The sequence below is a fragment of the Balaenoptera physalus genome, assembly GCF_965194825.1.
Source record: "Balaenoptera physalus genome assembly, chromosome: 21".
Lineage (NCBI taxonomy): Eukaryota > Metazoa > Chordata > Mammalia > Artiodactyla > Balaenopteridae > Balaenoptera > Balaenoptera physalus.
The window spans coordinates 33,124,904-33,141,419 of NC_138902.1; the positions used below are offsets into that span (position 1 = coordinate 33,124,904).

General features: G+C 47.2%; 1 long non-coding RNA gene and 1 pseudogene across 10 annotated transcripts in view; one reads left to right on the forward strand and one right to left on the reverse strand.

Moving 5' to 3' along the window:
- LOC309651357 overlaps positions 1 to 16,516 on the forward strand; it is a 70,886-nt gene that overhangs the window by 10,158 nt on the left and 44,212 nt on the right. For 7 of the 9 annotated variants that reach the window (XR_014258032.1, XR_014258033.1, XR_014258034.1 and 4 more), the window contains one exon: positions 8,031 to 8,265. This is a non-coding gene — a long non-coding RNA (uncharacterized lncRNA). Of the gene's footprint in view, positions 1 to 6,836; positions 6,960 to 8,030; positions 8,266 to 16,516 lie in introns of all 9 variants that reach the window. The other 2 variants (XR_014258038.1, XR_014258040.1) reach the window with 1 other exon arrangement.
- Positions 851 to 6,825, reverse strand: LOC309651348 (ubiquitin carboxyl-terminal hydrolase 17-like protein 6 pseudogene; annotated as a pseudogene). Its single transcript has one exon. The product of its transcript is annotated as a ubiquitin carboxyl-terminal hydrolase 17-like protein 6 pseudogene (transcript).

The window sequence follows — 16,516 nt, forward strand, 5'->3', positions numbered from 1 at the left end:
CAATTATATTCCAATAAAGATGTTGAAAAAAGATCTCAAGTTGAGTTTCCTTAATTTATTGTGGACCCTAAGTCCAGTGAATGGTATCTTTGTCAGAGATGAGAGGGAGTGTGAGCCGCAGGGAAAGAGGCCACGTGGTGACGGAGGCTGAGACGAGCCAGCAGAGGCCAGGAGCTGCCAGAAGCTGGAGGGTGGGGGGCGGGGGGGGTCCCCAGAGTCTGTGGAGGGGGTGTGGCCCTGCCAGCACATTTTTGGGGGCTTTGAGAGAATAAATTACTCTTGTTTTAAGCTCCCAAGTTTGTGGTAATTTGTTACGGGAACCCTAGGAAACTAATATAGTGTCCTTTGTGACATCATCTAATTTTTCAAAATGATTTCTCAAAATGACATCACTTTTATTGTTTATTTGATGCTCTCAGATAAGATGCAAGTAATGCGTACAAGTATGAACCATAAGAAAAAAGCCACTGTACATCCAACAAATACGGTCCCCGTGTGGAAGTTTACTATCTGACACTTGGCTCCTGTCCCACATGCACACTAACGCACACGGCCGGGCCTGTGTGTTTAGGAGGGTTTCTTTGGGAAGATGCTGCCTTTCAATGACAGTGGGCTTATCTTTATAAAGTCAGTTCCCACAAACACTGGGGAACAGGCTCAGAATTTGTGTTTTTTAGTGTCATTGTCTTGGAATTATTCATATAATTAAAAGTAATTCCCATATCTGCCTTGTCCATAATTATTTGCCCCTTTTTTCGTCTGTGTTTTGTTTGTTTCTAGTATTACTCTTTCACATGATGTGCCCCATATGAATTCAGGTTATAAATCTTTTCAAGAACAGCTTCTGTTTTTCCAATACCCCATTTTTTTTAATACTCAGTTTTCCCAAGCCAGCATGTTCTAACATGTAAGTGTATCTGTTAGGAAATGTTGAAAACTGGTGACATTGTCATTTTTTGCTGTAAATGTTTCTGAATTCCTCTGTACCCCACTATGTACATAAAAATTAATTGAGTTTTCAGGAAGTTCTTATATAACTTCTATTTTAATGAACTGAAGCAAGTAAACATAGTATATAGCATTTAGTTAGTTTTCCCTGTATTTATATCTTTATGGATTTGGACATTTGCTATTTATAATTTAGTTTCAATTTCATACGAGCTTTCTCTTTATTGCATGGAAAGATCATTGTTTTAGGGAAAGAGGATAGATAACTTTTAAAGATAGAGGTGGCAACCAGGAGAACTCCATAAGATATTAATACTATGCAGCCAAAATAAAGGAAAAGAAACTATTCCTAAAGCATTTACATGTCTCCATAAAAAGCTCCACCATTAAGGCAAAGTGCCTTCTGCCCCCATTGTCAAATAAAACTTTCCCTGCTGTCTCTATAACCCCAAAAGTTTATGAATCTTCACACATAGAACGCCAACACACATTCCCCAGATCTCTGAATTTTATAAAACATAAGCTCAAATACAAAATCCCATATCTGACCAAGGCAAGGTGATATGCAAAAAATACCTCTGTTCTCATACTTAGCTCTCATACACTTATCCCATCTATGCCACCCACAAACCACAAAATCTATACTAAGAATCCCTCCAAATACTTAATTGCTCAGCCCGGTACCCCCTGAGAACTCACCCTGAGACCTCTTTTGACAACCTATCAGCATCTGTGCAACACCCAATCCCACTAGAAAACCTCCAAAATCAAATATGCAAAGTTGTTAAGGAGATTCACACGTATCCCACACATGGGCATGGGATACGTTTCAGGGCATGGAGACACAGTTTCCCTTGTAAGGCCTCGGCCCTGGATCCGTCACCGTTACGCAGTGGCACCAGTGTACACGTCACCGAGCCTCACCTTTGTTTCTTCACCCCAGAGTGACTGTGTGTGTGCTCATTGCACACGTGTGCCCTCAACACTTGTACCAGGATAACTGGAATACATGCACAGCCTCCTCACCCTTCCTGTCTTTTCTCTTGGTGCCTCTGGCACTCGGCCCCAGACAAGGGGGTTCGCTACTGTTCTCCTCCGCCTGAGCTGGGATGTCCCTGAATGAAACGTTCAGCAGGTAGTTTTCCTGCTCTGGAGATTCTTCTCATCCCACCTCTTTATTTTGAGTGCTGAATCACAACTGCACTGCAGCACCCCAGGGTGAATTCTGTTTTCCTGAGGTTGAATTCAGGCTTTGGTCAGTTTTGTTCTTGGAGGAATTTCCACTGGTCTAAAGTGATTCCTTTGGTTGGTGTTACTTCCAAATTCTCCTGTGACTCAGGAACTTGGATGTAGGCGTCTCCTTCAGGGCTTCCTAAATCTGCTCCCATGGCTGTGTCATCAGCCCCAGGGCTGTTGGTTCCCTACCTATTGCCAAACTCCCACTCTTTCTTTCCGGTTCGCTCTTCTGTTAAAGAGGACATAGGCAGTTTGGCTCAGGAAAGAAGTCATGTCACAGGTGGCTACCTTAGATCATCCATTATCCCACTCTTTTTTTCCCAGTTTTTACATATCAGAAATAATGTCCATTGAGACAACTCAAAGCGGCATAGACCAGCACAGCTTAGAGTAAATAGACAAGTGGTCCTGCGTTCTGCTGAGACAGGAAGATTTGCATGTCAAGACACTCGGGATATGGTTACTCAGCAATTTGGTCACCTGTGAACCGTTTCAATACAAGGATGAGGACCTTAGAGGGAGTGTGCAAAGTAAACATCTTGGCAGTAGGCATCTTCTTTAGACAAACACTACAATGACAGGAGTTTTTGCGGTCCAGCTCTTTGGGCTTCATCGACTATCCTAAAGCTTGGCTCTCACTCTGAGCTACCTTGCTATCCAGCTTACTGTCCAGGTAAGGGTCAAAGGTGTTTAAAATGCCCTTGCAATGGAGACACTTGATTTAAGGTCTCCAGCACCCTCCAAATATGGGTCGTGTTAGGGGGGTGCCCTTGAAGTGACACTGTAACTACTTGTCCCCTTGCAAACGTGCCTTCTGCATGGCATTGACAGTGAACATCAGAAATTCATGGGCATCTTCCTGCTTGTGTGTATGGAAGCCAGCAACTCACTGGTGTGATGGCTTGATAACATCACAACGATGATGGCTTGCCTAGTACATAGAGTGCAGAATCCTTAACGCTGACAAATCTGAGAGTACCCCTGAGTCGGTGTAGAGTTGGCAAGGGATGGCGTATATGTCAGATTTTGCAGCGCTGCATTCATGTAGCAGGCGGTCCCCATATTCCAGAGTCCCATAAAGTCTCTTTTAAGTCAGACAAGTTTCTCTGAAGGAGTGAGCACTGTTGCCACAGAAGCAAAACCATCATGCAGGTTATGGTGTCTGTGGTGATTGTGTTGGTTTTTCTGCTAGAGTGAGACCCCAGTGGACTTCAGCACCAGCTGTGGGTGCCTGAGCAGGTTTGTGTTTTGGAAAGATAATGAACTGAGTCTCACCTCCCCAGTGGAGAAAAGTAGCTTCAGTGTCTCAAACTGGCTGTACCATTTTACATTCCCAGCAGGAGTGAGCGAGAGCACCTGTTGCTCCATATCCTTGTTTACATTTGGTGTTGTCAGCGTTCTGTGTTTTAGCCATGCTAACAGGTCTTTTAATTTGCAGTTCCCTTATGACATGTTGGATCTTTGCCATCTGTATGTCTTTGGTCAGGTGTCTGCTCAGATAGTTTGTGCATTTTTAATTGGGTTGAACTTTTAAAATTTCTTTTAAGATTTATTATTATTATTTATTTATTTTTGGCTGCGTCGGGTCTTAGTTGCGGCACGTGGGATCTTTGTTGAGGCGTGCAGGATCTTTCGTTGCGGCGTGCGGGCTCTTCATTGTGGTGTGTGGGCTTCTCTCTAGTTGTGGCGTGCGGGTTTTCTCTTCTCTAGTTGTGGCGTGCAAGCTCCAGGGCGTGTGGACGCTGTAGTTTACAGCACACAGGCTCGCTAGTTGAGGCACACAAGCTCAGTAGTTGTGGCCCGAGGGGCTTAGTTGTGGCATGTGGGATCTTAGTTCCCTGACCAGGGATCGAACCTGAGTCCCCTGCATTGTAAGGCAGATTCTTTACCATTGGACCACCAGGGAAGTCCCTTAAATTTTAATGAAGTCCAATTTATCAATTTTTTTCTGACATGGATCATGCCTTTGGCACTGTACCTAAAATGTCATCTCCAAACCCAGAGTCATCTAGACTTTCTCTTATGTTGTCTTCTAGGAGTTTTATAGTTTTATATTTTACATTTAAGTCTATGATGCACTTTCAGTTGATTTTTATGAAGGGTGTAATATCTGCATCTAAGTTCATTATTTTGCTTGTGGCTGTCCAGTTGTTCCAACACCATTTGTTCAAAAGACTGTTGTTTCCTCATTGAATTGCCTGTGTGCCTTTGTCAGAGATCAGTCCAGTATATTTGTATGACTCTCTTTCTGTGCTTTCTATTCTGTTCTATTAAACTATTTGTCTATTCTTTTGTTAATACCACAGTGTCTTGATCACTGTAGCTTTATGGTAACTTTAAGTATTAAAGTTGGATGGTGTCATTGTTCCAACTTTGTTTTTCTCCTTCAATGTTAGGTTAGTTTTTGGTCTTTTGTCTTTTCATATAAACTTTAAAATCAATTTGTTGATACCCCCAAAATAATTTGCTGGGATTTTGACTGGCATTCTATTGAATGTGCAGGTCAAAATCAGGAAGATCTGACATCTTGACAGAATTGTGTCTTCCTAACCATGTACATGGACTAGCTTTACTTTTATTTACATATTTATTGATTTCACTGAGTTTTGTACTTTTCTTCATATAAGTTTTATATATCTTTTATTAGATTTATGCCTAAGGATTTCATTTTTTGGGTGCTAATATAAATAATTTATTTCAAATTCCAGTTGTTCATTGCTAACATGTAAGAAAGTGGATAGCAGGGAAGCCTGTATTCTGTAGTAAGGTACTTGCAAGTGGCATGGTGTCCTTTAAAGTAGACTTAGATTAGTTGTAAATGCATATTGCAAACTCAAGGACAGTGACTAAAACATTTTCTAGAAGTATGATTGATTAATTGATACAGTAAGAACAAAGAATGGCATTATATAAATTATGTAAAATGCTCAGTTAAAACCAGGTAAGGGAGAAAAAATTGGAAGACAAAAAAAATAATAAAGGACAAGGGCAATGAATAGAAAACAGTTACAAATATGATAGATACCAACCCAGTAGTAACAGTAACCACTTTAAGCATCAGATGTTTAAATACATCAATTAAAAGAAAGACTGGGAGTTCCCTGGCAGTCCAGTGGTTAGGACTGTGCGCTCTCACTGCCGAGGGCCTGGTGCAATCCCTGGTCAGGGAGCTAAGATCCCACAAGCCTGTGGGGCACAGCCAAAAAAAAAGACTGTCAGAGGGGATTAAAAAAAAAAAAAAAAAAAGACTCAACTATACTTTATGTAAAAGAAACCCACATTAAATACAAAGATACGGATATATTAGAAGTAAAAGGATGGAGAAAGATACATTTGTTAAAAATAAGCAAAGAAAGCTGGACTATAGCTATGCAGAGTATAGTTAACACTCATATTCTACATATTTCCCTTAACACAGAAATTTATTTTCTGACTGACCCCAGTCATCTTAATTATATTTAGAGCTACGTAAAAAAACTAGAAAGTGACCAACATAATAGCTTTTCAGCTGCAACTTTTAATCTATATATTTATATATTACATTTTAAAATGTAATATAATAATTTTCACAAAATTCTGCACTCAACATTCCCAAATTGTTCCATGTTCCTACATTTTATTTTATTTTATCTTCAACAATAAGTCATTAGGCAGAAGTTTGAATTTATGGATGAATTGTGTTGTAAAACATTTATGTTAAGAGGTTTTTCCAACTCTGAGACTTCTAACATGAATTTCCGCTGAAGGCTTTTTCACTTTGATTTTAGGATTGGTATCTCCTCAGTATGGGAACTTTAATATTACCTAAGGGGTTGGAAATCACTGAAGGCTTTCCTTAATTCATTACATGAGTGTTTTATACAGTGTGCAGTCTCACATATTCTATAAGTAAAGGGCTTTTTACATTTCTTTCATTTAGTAACTTCTCCAGCATGAGTTATGTGTTATTTCACTTCCAACTTGCTTCTCCGGTAAAGACTAGTCTACTTTTCTAAAGATTTTCCTGTTTTTATAGTTCTTCCTACCCTGAATTTTCTTGTGCACACTAACGCTGAAGCTTAGATGAAGTCCCTGCTGCAGTGGGAACAGAGAGGTTTCCTTCCAAATGGAGGTCACTCGTGTTGTTTAAGGATAACTTACGGGGGCTTCCCTGGTGGCGCAGTGGTTAAGAATCCGCCTGCCAATGCAGGAGACACGGATTCGAGCCCTGGTCCAGGAAGATCCCACATGCCGCGGAGCAACTAAGCCCGTGCGCTACAACTACTGAGCCCGTGTGCCACAACTACTGCAGCCCACGTGCCTAGAGCCCGTGCTCCGCAACAAGAGAAGCCACCGCAGTGAGAAGCCCACGCACCGCAACAAAAGAGTAGCCCCCGCTCGCCTCAACTAGAGAAAGCCCGCGCAGAGCAACGAAGACCCAACGCAGCCAAAAATAAATAAATAAATAAAATAAAATTTTAAAAAAGATAACTTACGGGTTACAGAGACATAGATTTTCACCCCGTGTGCACTCTCTGGTGTGTTAGGTTAGAGCTGTGGTGAAGACTCTTCCACACTTGTCACATTTATAATTCGGGCACTCATGTCATCCAGAGTGAGAGCTTTGACAGAGGCGACCCCGCACAGATGGCATCCATATGATCTTCCTCCAGGGTGAGTTCTCTCACGTCATCCAAGGACAGAAAGTTGGAGACAGTGACCTTCATAGACCTCCCAGGAGAAATCCCCTCCCACTGACTTCATACGAGGAAGAGCAGCAAATTCCCTGGATAATGGTTAGTTTTACCTCCTGGATGTTGATGAAACCATGGCTGAGGATGCCTCCCTTTTGGCAGATCGTTCTAGGAAGGTGGGAACCAAATTCGCAGCAAACTCATTCATCTGTGTCATCGTCTCCATTGAAGTGTCGTCCCTTTCCTTGGTTAACTAGTGCCCACCTTTTTTTCTTCCTTCATCTTAATTACAATTCAGTCTGCTTTATTCTGTTTTTTTGGGTGACTACCCAAGTCCCTTATGGTAGGTAGGTCAAGAGGCAGAGAGAGAGAGAGAGAGCTCTCCCCCCACCCCCAGGCAGACTAAAGACTGAGGATCTGGTGCAGGATGTCCCTTCTTCACTGCCTTGACTGGGGTCAACACATATCAAGGTTAGGGCAGTGGACTTGGCCCTCCTGCCCAGGCTCACAGGTCTGCTCCCTCCCCCAGCCCCTGAGGCCTGTGACTACAGCATCCTCGAAGCTTTAAACAGCTTCTCGGTGCTCATGGGGACTCAGGGAAAACAGGATCTGCAGACCAGGAAGCGGGTCCTCACCTGACCCCAGGTCCCCGGCACCTTGACCTTGGACTCCAGCCTCCAACCTTGAGGAACCAGACGTCTGGTTTCACGCCCATCTGCAGTACTTCAGCAGCCGAAGGGACTCAGACTCAGAAGTTGAGCATCTACTCTGCCCCGTGGCTGAGGAGCTTCACAGATACAAATAAAGTGCAAAACCCTGTCTTAGAAAACCTTTGACCCTGGTGGGAACAATACCAGCCAGTAAGTACTGGAGGCTGAATTTAGAGGGTAGTTGAGACTCTTCCACTTTTTAGAAAGGGGACACCAGACTCCGGCAGGCCACCACTGTCCCGAAACGACAGAGGCTCCTGGGCCTGGAAATCGGCCTGTCTGCACCAAGAGGTGCAGTCGGTGTGAAATTCACACTGGAACCCAGACGTGCTGGGGGGTAGAAAAGTGTAAAATACCTCACTAGTAATGTTTAGATTGAGTACATGGTTAAAGAATCGTATTTTGGATCTATTGGGTTAAATAAAATGTTATGAAAGTTAATTTCTTTTACTTTTTCTTGTAGCTACCAGCACACTTAACATTGCACGTGATTCTGTTGGACAGCGTGGGTCCAGAGCCGAGTCAGTTCCTGCTTTGGGAGCAGAGAGTCCTCCGTGTGGGGTGTCCTGCCCGCGGGACCTTGGGCAGCATCTCCAGCGTCATCCACCAGATGGCAGTAGCTCCTCTCCAACACGACTTTGCCAAAGTCCCCAAGGGCTTGGAGTAACCCCATCTAACCCCATCTGTCCATGCTGCAGGTAAGCTTGCTGCCGCCTCTTCCTGCTCCGACAGGCGCGGACCATCCTTGCTCCTGAGGACAGACCGGCCTGTGTGTCTTGTTTGCGGGGCAGGGTGTGGGGCGGAGCCCCGTGTGGTGGGAAGGGAGCTTGGGGGGGTGGGTGCCGTCGCTCCTGCTGTGTGTCCGTATGTGACTGGGCACCACAGTCCTTCCTGCAGATGGTGGGGCAGGCCGTGAGGCAGGGTCCCAGCACCCCACCTCTCGCACGAGTGCCGCGCCCGATGCCCTCCCAGGAGGGAGGAGGGCCTTTCCTCCACAGCAGAGATCAGTGTATAATGCACAAATAAGGCAGAGGGTGGAAGCGCCAATGTGAGCAGCTGCTGCCCAGCCAGGCTGGGTGTACCCTCACCTCCTTGTCCGAGGGAGGAAGCCAACATCGTCCTGCACCCCTGTGTGGGAACTGAGTATGTCTTCCCAAAGGCCCTGAGTGACAGAGACAGGATCAAACCCAGACCCTCTTTCACCCAAACCCATGTTCCTTCCACAACCCTGAAATCCCTTTACTCTGCCCCACGGAGCCCAGGGACTGGATCCTGAAGATGCGGTGGGGGTCCCTCGATCAGACACGTCCCCTTGGGCTGTGCCTGGCGTTCCCCAGAGCATGTGTCCAGGGGTTCGTCCTTACACTCCCTCCCCATGGCTGGGCCTGTGACCAGGGGCTGAGAGCAGGGCCCTGCTGGGCAGAGAAGAGGGGGCATGGGGCGGCCGTGGGAGCCCCCAGCTCCTCCCAGGTCCAGTTAGGTGCATGACCCCGAAGCCCCCCTTGAACTGGTGTAATCCAAACAAGCGAGACAGGTTCTCAGAAAGGATTAGAGGGTTTAGGTGTACTCAGTCCCTGGAGGACATGGACGTCTGTGTTCAGTTCCCTTGTAGAGCCTGGTGCTTCCTATCTGTTAGCCAGGGTCCCAGAGACAAGGCCACCTGGTTACTAAGGACTGAATTCACTTTTCATGCCGGCTCGAGGTTCCCCAATATGCAAGTAGTTCACAGCCTGCAGACACGACCAGAGGACGGCTTTGAAGAGACACTGTCGGCCCAGACGGGGACGTCAGGCCAGCAAAGGAGGCCATTGTGCTGCTTGTTTGCACGGCAGATTACATTTTCAAATAACATATCATAACAGATTAAAGCTGAAAAAAATCATTTTTTCCAGGCCACTGAGCACTTTATAGGATTATTCAGTCCAAAGGGGCTCCTGACTGTCATCCTCTCAAGGTCAGGAGAACAAAGTTTCTGCCAGTGGCCTCGGTCCCAATCTGAGCTGAGACGCAGCTGGCCATGCCAGGGAGCTGGTCCATAGCTGCCTCTTCCTAGAGAGACAGCCAGCTCTTGTCAAAGCAAATAGCAGACACCTGAACCAGTGAGCACTTTTTTTAATTAACTTGGAGCGACTGGAAGGGGTAACTGAAGGCCCCTTTGGGGGTTTGGTGTTTCTGTAGGAGGAGAGCTTGATTCCTGCAGCTGCTGAGCCTGGTCAACAAACGGAAACCCATCAACAACAAAAACGTTCCCGAGTGAGGCTCCCTTGGGGTCCAGCGTCCAAGGATCTAGGAGAGACAGGAGTCAGGACCGCTCATGATTCCTGAGGGGGCAGCAGGGTCGCGGTGGGGGGAGACGGGAATGAAATGACCCCCGGGAACCTGGGCATCTGCTCCTCAGAGCCATGGGGCCTCATCTCTGGTCTGACTTCATCCCCCACGGCCCACCCTGCCCCTTCCAGACAGAGGACCCAGCGCTCAGGGAAGGTGCCTGGCCTCAGGTGCACCTCCAACGGCAGCATCTGCAGGAAGTCCCTGCAAGGGAGCTGACCTTGGCTTAGGGAGGATCTGCACCCTTTTCCTTCCAAGAAAATGGAAAAACGCATTGGGAGGGGGACTGACAAAACTTGCTCTGGGGAGACAGCAGGGGCAGAATGGAGACCAAGGGGCAGAAATTCCTTCACTGAGCACTCACTCTGGGCCCAGCACTGCAGCAGGACCCAGAGGTGGAGGGTGGGCAGGACCAGCAAGACAGGGCTGTTCCAGGATAGTGTGCACCAGCCGGGGTGAAAGAGGCCTCGCTAAAACACAGTCAAGAAAACACAGAGTGTTAGGTCTGTGATCAAATCAGTGGGATAAGGATCCCCTGGAAGCCATGTCAGTTCACCAGATCTGAATCACAGCCGCACAGACAGATGTGAAGATCGGCATGCGGTACAGTGAGAGTGAGGGTCCTACGAGGGGAATGGGGCTGTCCCCTTGCAGCTCAGAGAGAAGCCCACAGGGGCTGGAGCCACGAGATCAAGGGGCCGGCTCGGGACCTGAGTTTGGAGAGAAAAGGCAGGGTTGCATTTGCAGAGCCTCACAGGCTGAGAACAAGTTAGGAGTTTTTTGAGCATGGACGTGACCACCTGATTCACCCCCAGAGGACCAGCCTGTCTTCACATGGAGGGTGTCGAGTGGCGGGCAGCTGGGGAGCCCCGTCAGGAGGCCCTGGCAGACAGCACAGGTGCCCACTAACCATGGGACACGCTCCAGGACTGGAAATTTGGGAAAGAGAAAAAGGAAGTTGCAGAGAGGCGAGTGGGACCAGCTTTGTGGGAGGAGCACGGCGCCTGCCAGCCTTCCACTCCTTGCCGGGCTCCAGGGGCCGATGTGGGCAGAGGCCTGCAGTGCACGTACCAGGAGCAGGTGGGGCTGTGAGGAGGGTGCGAGGCTCTCAGCCTTGCTCCCCGCCTGCCCCTGGTCTGCAAGACCCCCAGGGATTTAGCCCTCCCTTGGGGTAAACATGAAGCTCAGAGGGAAGAGGAAGGCCTGGGCAGGAACGTTAGGGCAGCTCTCTGGGGCACCTGCTCCCAGGGCCGCGTGACCCGTGCATCTCAACTCCAATTTGGTTACGGTACCACCTACTTCTAGGACTGCAGAGGCGAACGAGGAACAGCCGTGGCCTTCGAAGGCGGCACTCACACCAGAAGCAACGGGAAGGCGGCATTTAGCAGAAGTGCACTTTCACAGCTCTTTAGCATTTAAATTTTTTCAATTTAAATAAGAATTTAAAATTTTTAGGGTGCCCAGCATGCTGGTTTGAAACACATACACACAGTGAAACGGTTACTACAGTCAAGCTAGTTAGCACGTCCGGCTCACGTAGTGACCACTGTGTGTGGTCAGAGCACTTGAGATCTACTCCCTGAGCGAATTTCCAGGACCTGACCCAGCGTTATCACCTGCAGTCACCGTGCTGGACAGTAGTCTCGGGACTGCTCACTCTGTGTCCCTGCAGCTTTGTCCCTGTGACCAGCTCCTCCTCACCTCCCCCGCCTCCCGGCCCCTGCTCACCCTCATCTACCCTCTGCTTAAAATTTAAATCAACAAAGCTGACATCAGAGCTCCTTGCATAAGAATGGATCAGGGAGATCTCTTTTTGGTGAGAGTTTGGGTACAACTTAAAATGCTCTTAATGCTGCAAAACTGCTCAGGAGGTGCCGTAGAACAAAAACGTCTCCCGGTTCTAATTTCCACCCGCAGTGGCTCCACAAGCCCTGTAGGACCATATCCATTCAGGTTCTTATCTAAATGCGTATGTGTGGCTTTGTGTGTGTTTGTCTTGTTTTTTTCTTATTGTGGAAATTTGCCAGTAGAGAGAATAAGTTACACAGCTGGGCGATCTGGTTCCATCTTTGCCCTTCCTACCCCTCTCCCCCAGGGGCGTTGGGGCAATTCCAGATATGATACTGTTGCATCCACCCTAAGGACCTCTGAAAGATGGGAGGTAATTGCGTTTCTATCATTAAGCAAAAAGTTGACAATAATTGCTTAGCAAAACAAAACACCCAGCATGGTATCTGTTAATCTGTGGCCTCCTTTAGCCGGGAGAATGCAGGGCTGTGGAAGGGTGAGTGTTCTGGGGTCGGCTGGAGGCCTCTGGGCACCACGGCGATCCCATCATGGAAACCCGGGTGCCTGGCTGTCTCTCTCGGTGATGTTAGCAGCCTTTGAAAACGGTTGCCTAGATTTACTCAGGTATTCTGAGTTGTGAAACAATGACATTTTAATTCCAAGCTTCTATTTTAAAAAAACAAAAAACGCTTTCCCTCATCAACTACTTGTACCTTGAGGTTCAATTTAGATTTTGCGCTTCTTGTTTTAATGTCTTTGTTAACTCGTGGATTTACACATTAGATGTGTTTCAATGTGGTAATTCTCACATCTTCAGTCGGTGGGGCCTCTTCAGTAAATCCTTTTGACGTGGACCTGGAGACCTTTGGTGGCTTTCTTGTTTTCTGGTGGACACGATGTTTTAGATGGTGCATTTCCTGACTCAGACATGAAATCTTCCATTTCTCCCAGAAGCCACGGATGGTTTTAGTGAGAAATCGACTCACTGGGGGTGACTATTGATTGGTTTTGGTCCCTGTTTTCAGTCCTTTTCTGTACAAAGCTAGTCATTTCATATCCATAATTCCCATTTGAATTTAGGAATACAGTGTTTTTACTTAACCTCATCCATTGTGTGACCGTCTCCTTTCACTCACACTATTTTGATTCTCAGTGATATCAAAGTAATGAATGACTCAATCTGACCTCAACGTAAAAATGTTAGTCTCAGAATAACAATGCCCATGCCCACTCCCGCTTTTAACTTAGTGGTTTCCTTCTGTTATTGTTATAGTTATTGCTATTATGGGTGTGTTTCAATATGCAGGAAGGCCTGTATTTTCCTGGCACGCCTTTACTGTTGGCAGGGAATTGACAATACTTGTGTAGATTTTCCTGTGATTGTTCATGCTGCTTATTTTTAAAAATAAAACAAAACAAAGACTTTTCCTGAATCTCCAGGAGATAGCAATGAGCTGGCATAGCTTTTTAACTTCGAAGCCCTGGTGCTTCCTCTTTTGTTGTTTTCACAAAGCGATGAGCAGTTTAGCCTGGGCGGTTCAGAACTCAACCCGCTTGTCTCCCCTCCCCGACCACCTGCGAGGTGCCGTCTCCTCTGCCCCTCCGTGCGTCCTGCTCAACGTGGTCAGATTCAGTTCTCAGGAGTTTCTCCTGAGGGAAGGAATCTGGGTGCTGGGGGAGCTCTGTTAGTTTTGAGTTTATAGGGTTCAGAGTGTTCCAGAACTGTGGGATCCTTGGGTATTGAGTGGGTACTGGGTTCTTAGTTTTGCTTTCAAATCTAGTGTGTCTATTTCTGGGAGAATCTGGGGAAAATACAAAAACACTAAATTGCCACCATCTTCCCAGACTCCTCCTTAAATGGGCCTTCAACTTTCTAATGAGACTTAGAACAGGGTCAATTGTAGAAAAGAATACAATACATCACTGTTATTGTGGACAATAGAATCATTCACTAAAATTCAAAGTCAGTGTGCTTCCTGGTACCCAGGATTCTCTAGAAGGCTGTCTCCAACGGTTCTGGTCTGTACTCTTCTCTTGAGGTTACGAAATAATTTTCCTGGCCGCCAAGCAAATCTGGCCGATATTCCCCTACCCTCTCACAGAGCAGTATATGCAGTTCTGATCACCACACACCATGAAGTCAGTAAGAAAACTGGAGAGCAAAAACAAGGAAGTGGTGATGAATTAGGTTCCCATTGCTGCTGTAGAACACTTCCAAAAATTCACTGGCTTAAAACAGCACATATTTATGATCTTACAGTTGTAGAGACAGAAGCCTGAAGCGAATGCACAGGCAGTTCCTTCTGGCGGCTCCTGGGGGAACTTCTTCCCTGTCTTCTTCCAGCTCCTCGAGGCTCCTGCCCCCTCCTCCACCTTCAAGGCCTCCTGGCAGCTTCTTCTCACATCTTCTTCCTCTGACTCTGACCCTCCTGCCTTCTCCTCAGCCACCAGCAGGGAGTTTATGGGTGAAATTCAGACCTGAAGAAAGGGCCTGGGCAGAGGAAGGAGGTGTGGAGCTTCTGGCCACGGCGGGAGCTCTGGTGCAGGAGGAGGGTGGGGAAAAGGAGCCCAGGGGTCAGCACATGCCAGCTGCCCCCGAGCCCGCACCCCTGCGTTGGCCACTCGCACTCCTCCAGTGAGTTCTGAGTCTAGGGCCCAGGACCTGAGTGTGACGTTATTTGGAAGATCCATCACTGAGAGACAGAGAACGAAACCACTGTTTCCATCGAAGCGCTGGCAGCTGAGATGCGTTCACACTCAGGTGGGGGCAGACTTAGTCAGCAGGGGGACGGGGGGCGCAGCAGCAGAGGCAGGGCGCCCGGTCCTGGTGGGGCCGTGGCGTGCTGGGGCTGCTCTGCGAGGGGTGAGCGTCCCTCTGAGCCCCTCCCATGGGGTGAGTGTGCAGGAGAGGGCTCTGGGTGGCAAGCTCCTGCTCGGCACGTGGGGCCAGCAGCTCCCAGCACCTGGTTCCTGGGGTCCTTCTGCTGAGGGGTGGTCTGAGCGCCATGGCCCTCAGAATGGAAGTTGCCCCTGGGGTCATTTCTGGGTAATCCTGCTTGTTACGTTTCAACCACACTGTCTTCCACTTGTCGAAAAGTTTTACAGAAAATGTTGCTCTGGGGCTTCCCTGGTGGCACAGTGGTTAAGAATCCACCTGCCAGTGCAGGGGACACGGGTTCGAGCCCTGGTCCGGGAAGATTCCACACGCAGTCTCAGTAGTTGTGGTGCACAGGCTTAGTTGCTCCGCTCTAGCCGCGGAGCAACTAAGCCTGTGCACCACAACTACTGAGCCTGCACTCTAGAGCCCACGAGCCACAACTCCTGAGCCCACGTGCCGCAATTACTGAAGCCCGCACGCCTAGAGCCCACGCTCCGCAACAAGAGAAGCCACCACAATGAGAAGCCCACACACCACAACAAAGAGTGGGCCCCGCTCGCCGCAACTAGAGAAAGCCCACACGCAGCAACGAAGACCCAATGCAGCCAAAATAAATAAATTAATTAATTAAAAAAAAAGAAAATGTTGGTCTATCGGGTAAATCCACCCCCACAACCCCAGACCATCCGTGCAATGATGCATTAACTTTAACTTTCCAGAATCTCCCGCTCGTAGAGATTCAGAAGTAGCCCTTGGCTGGTTTGTTGTTCTACAAGAGACATGACCCAGCTCCCTGGCGGTGGACAGTGGCCAAGGGAACAGAAGAACCAGCCTGTGGGCTGCCCTTAGCAGGAAGCCACCAGCTTCTGGGCTGGACTGATTAGAAATTGGGTCTTATGTTGGGTTTGACCCCAAGAATTGAACCCACGGAGGCAACTCTGCAGACTGTTTTCCACTGTGAATTCTGGAGATGAGCTGGAGATTATTGGGCAAAGAAAATTGGAAAATTCCTGATACGCTGCCCTATTCAGAAGGGCAGAGTTTAGACGCCCCTAGAAACAGAGCGGCTTGGAAAGATTGTCCCTTGAACAAAGCGCTTCCTTCCAGGACTGCAGGACTTTTTCCTCAGCTGCACTTTTTGCATCGCCTCAGAGATTGTTGGGACTTGACATTCTAATATCCCACTGTCTGGATGGACCAAGTTTATTTATCCACTCACCTGCTGAAGGATATCTCTGTTGCTTCCAGGTTTGGGCAGTTATGGATAAAGCTGCTGTAGACATTTGTGTGGACATAAGTTTTCAATCCCTTTGAGTAAATACCAAGGAGCATGATTGCTGGATCACGTGGTAAGGGTATGTTTAGTTTTATAAGTAATCACCAGACTGTCTTCCAAGGTGTCTGTACCCTTTTGCGTTCCCACCAGCAGTGATGAGAGTTCCTGTTGCTCCACGTCCTTGTCAGCATTTGGTGTTCGTGCTCTGGATTTTGGCCATTCTAATACGTGTGTGGTGGGATCTCATTGTTTTAATTTTTATTTCCCTAATGACATACGACGAGAAGCATCTTTTCATATGCTTATCTGCCATCTTGATGAATTTTTATATAATTTCTAAAATTCATAGAGGGAAAAAAAGGTGATTTTGGTTAAAGTTTTCTGGCAAATGGAAGAAGTAACACATATGTGTTCATATGGCAAGTGGTTTTACCTCTGAAACATTGATACAAAAACTCCACAAACATCTGCAGAAGGAGTTTCCATAAGGAGACACAACACGTTAAGCTTCAAGTATTCTGACTTTGGTTAACAGGGAGAGGCTCCTTTAGTGTAAAGAAATAGAGTGCAGTTGTTTTAACCTCATGCAGAAGGAGGCTTTCTGTAAAGTGTGTCCACGACGGACCTGGAGTATTGAATAAAATGTTCTCTTTCTTTAACCGATCATCTCTTGACAAGC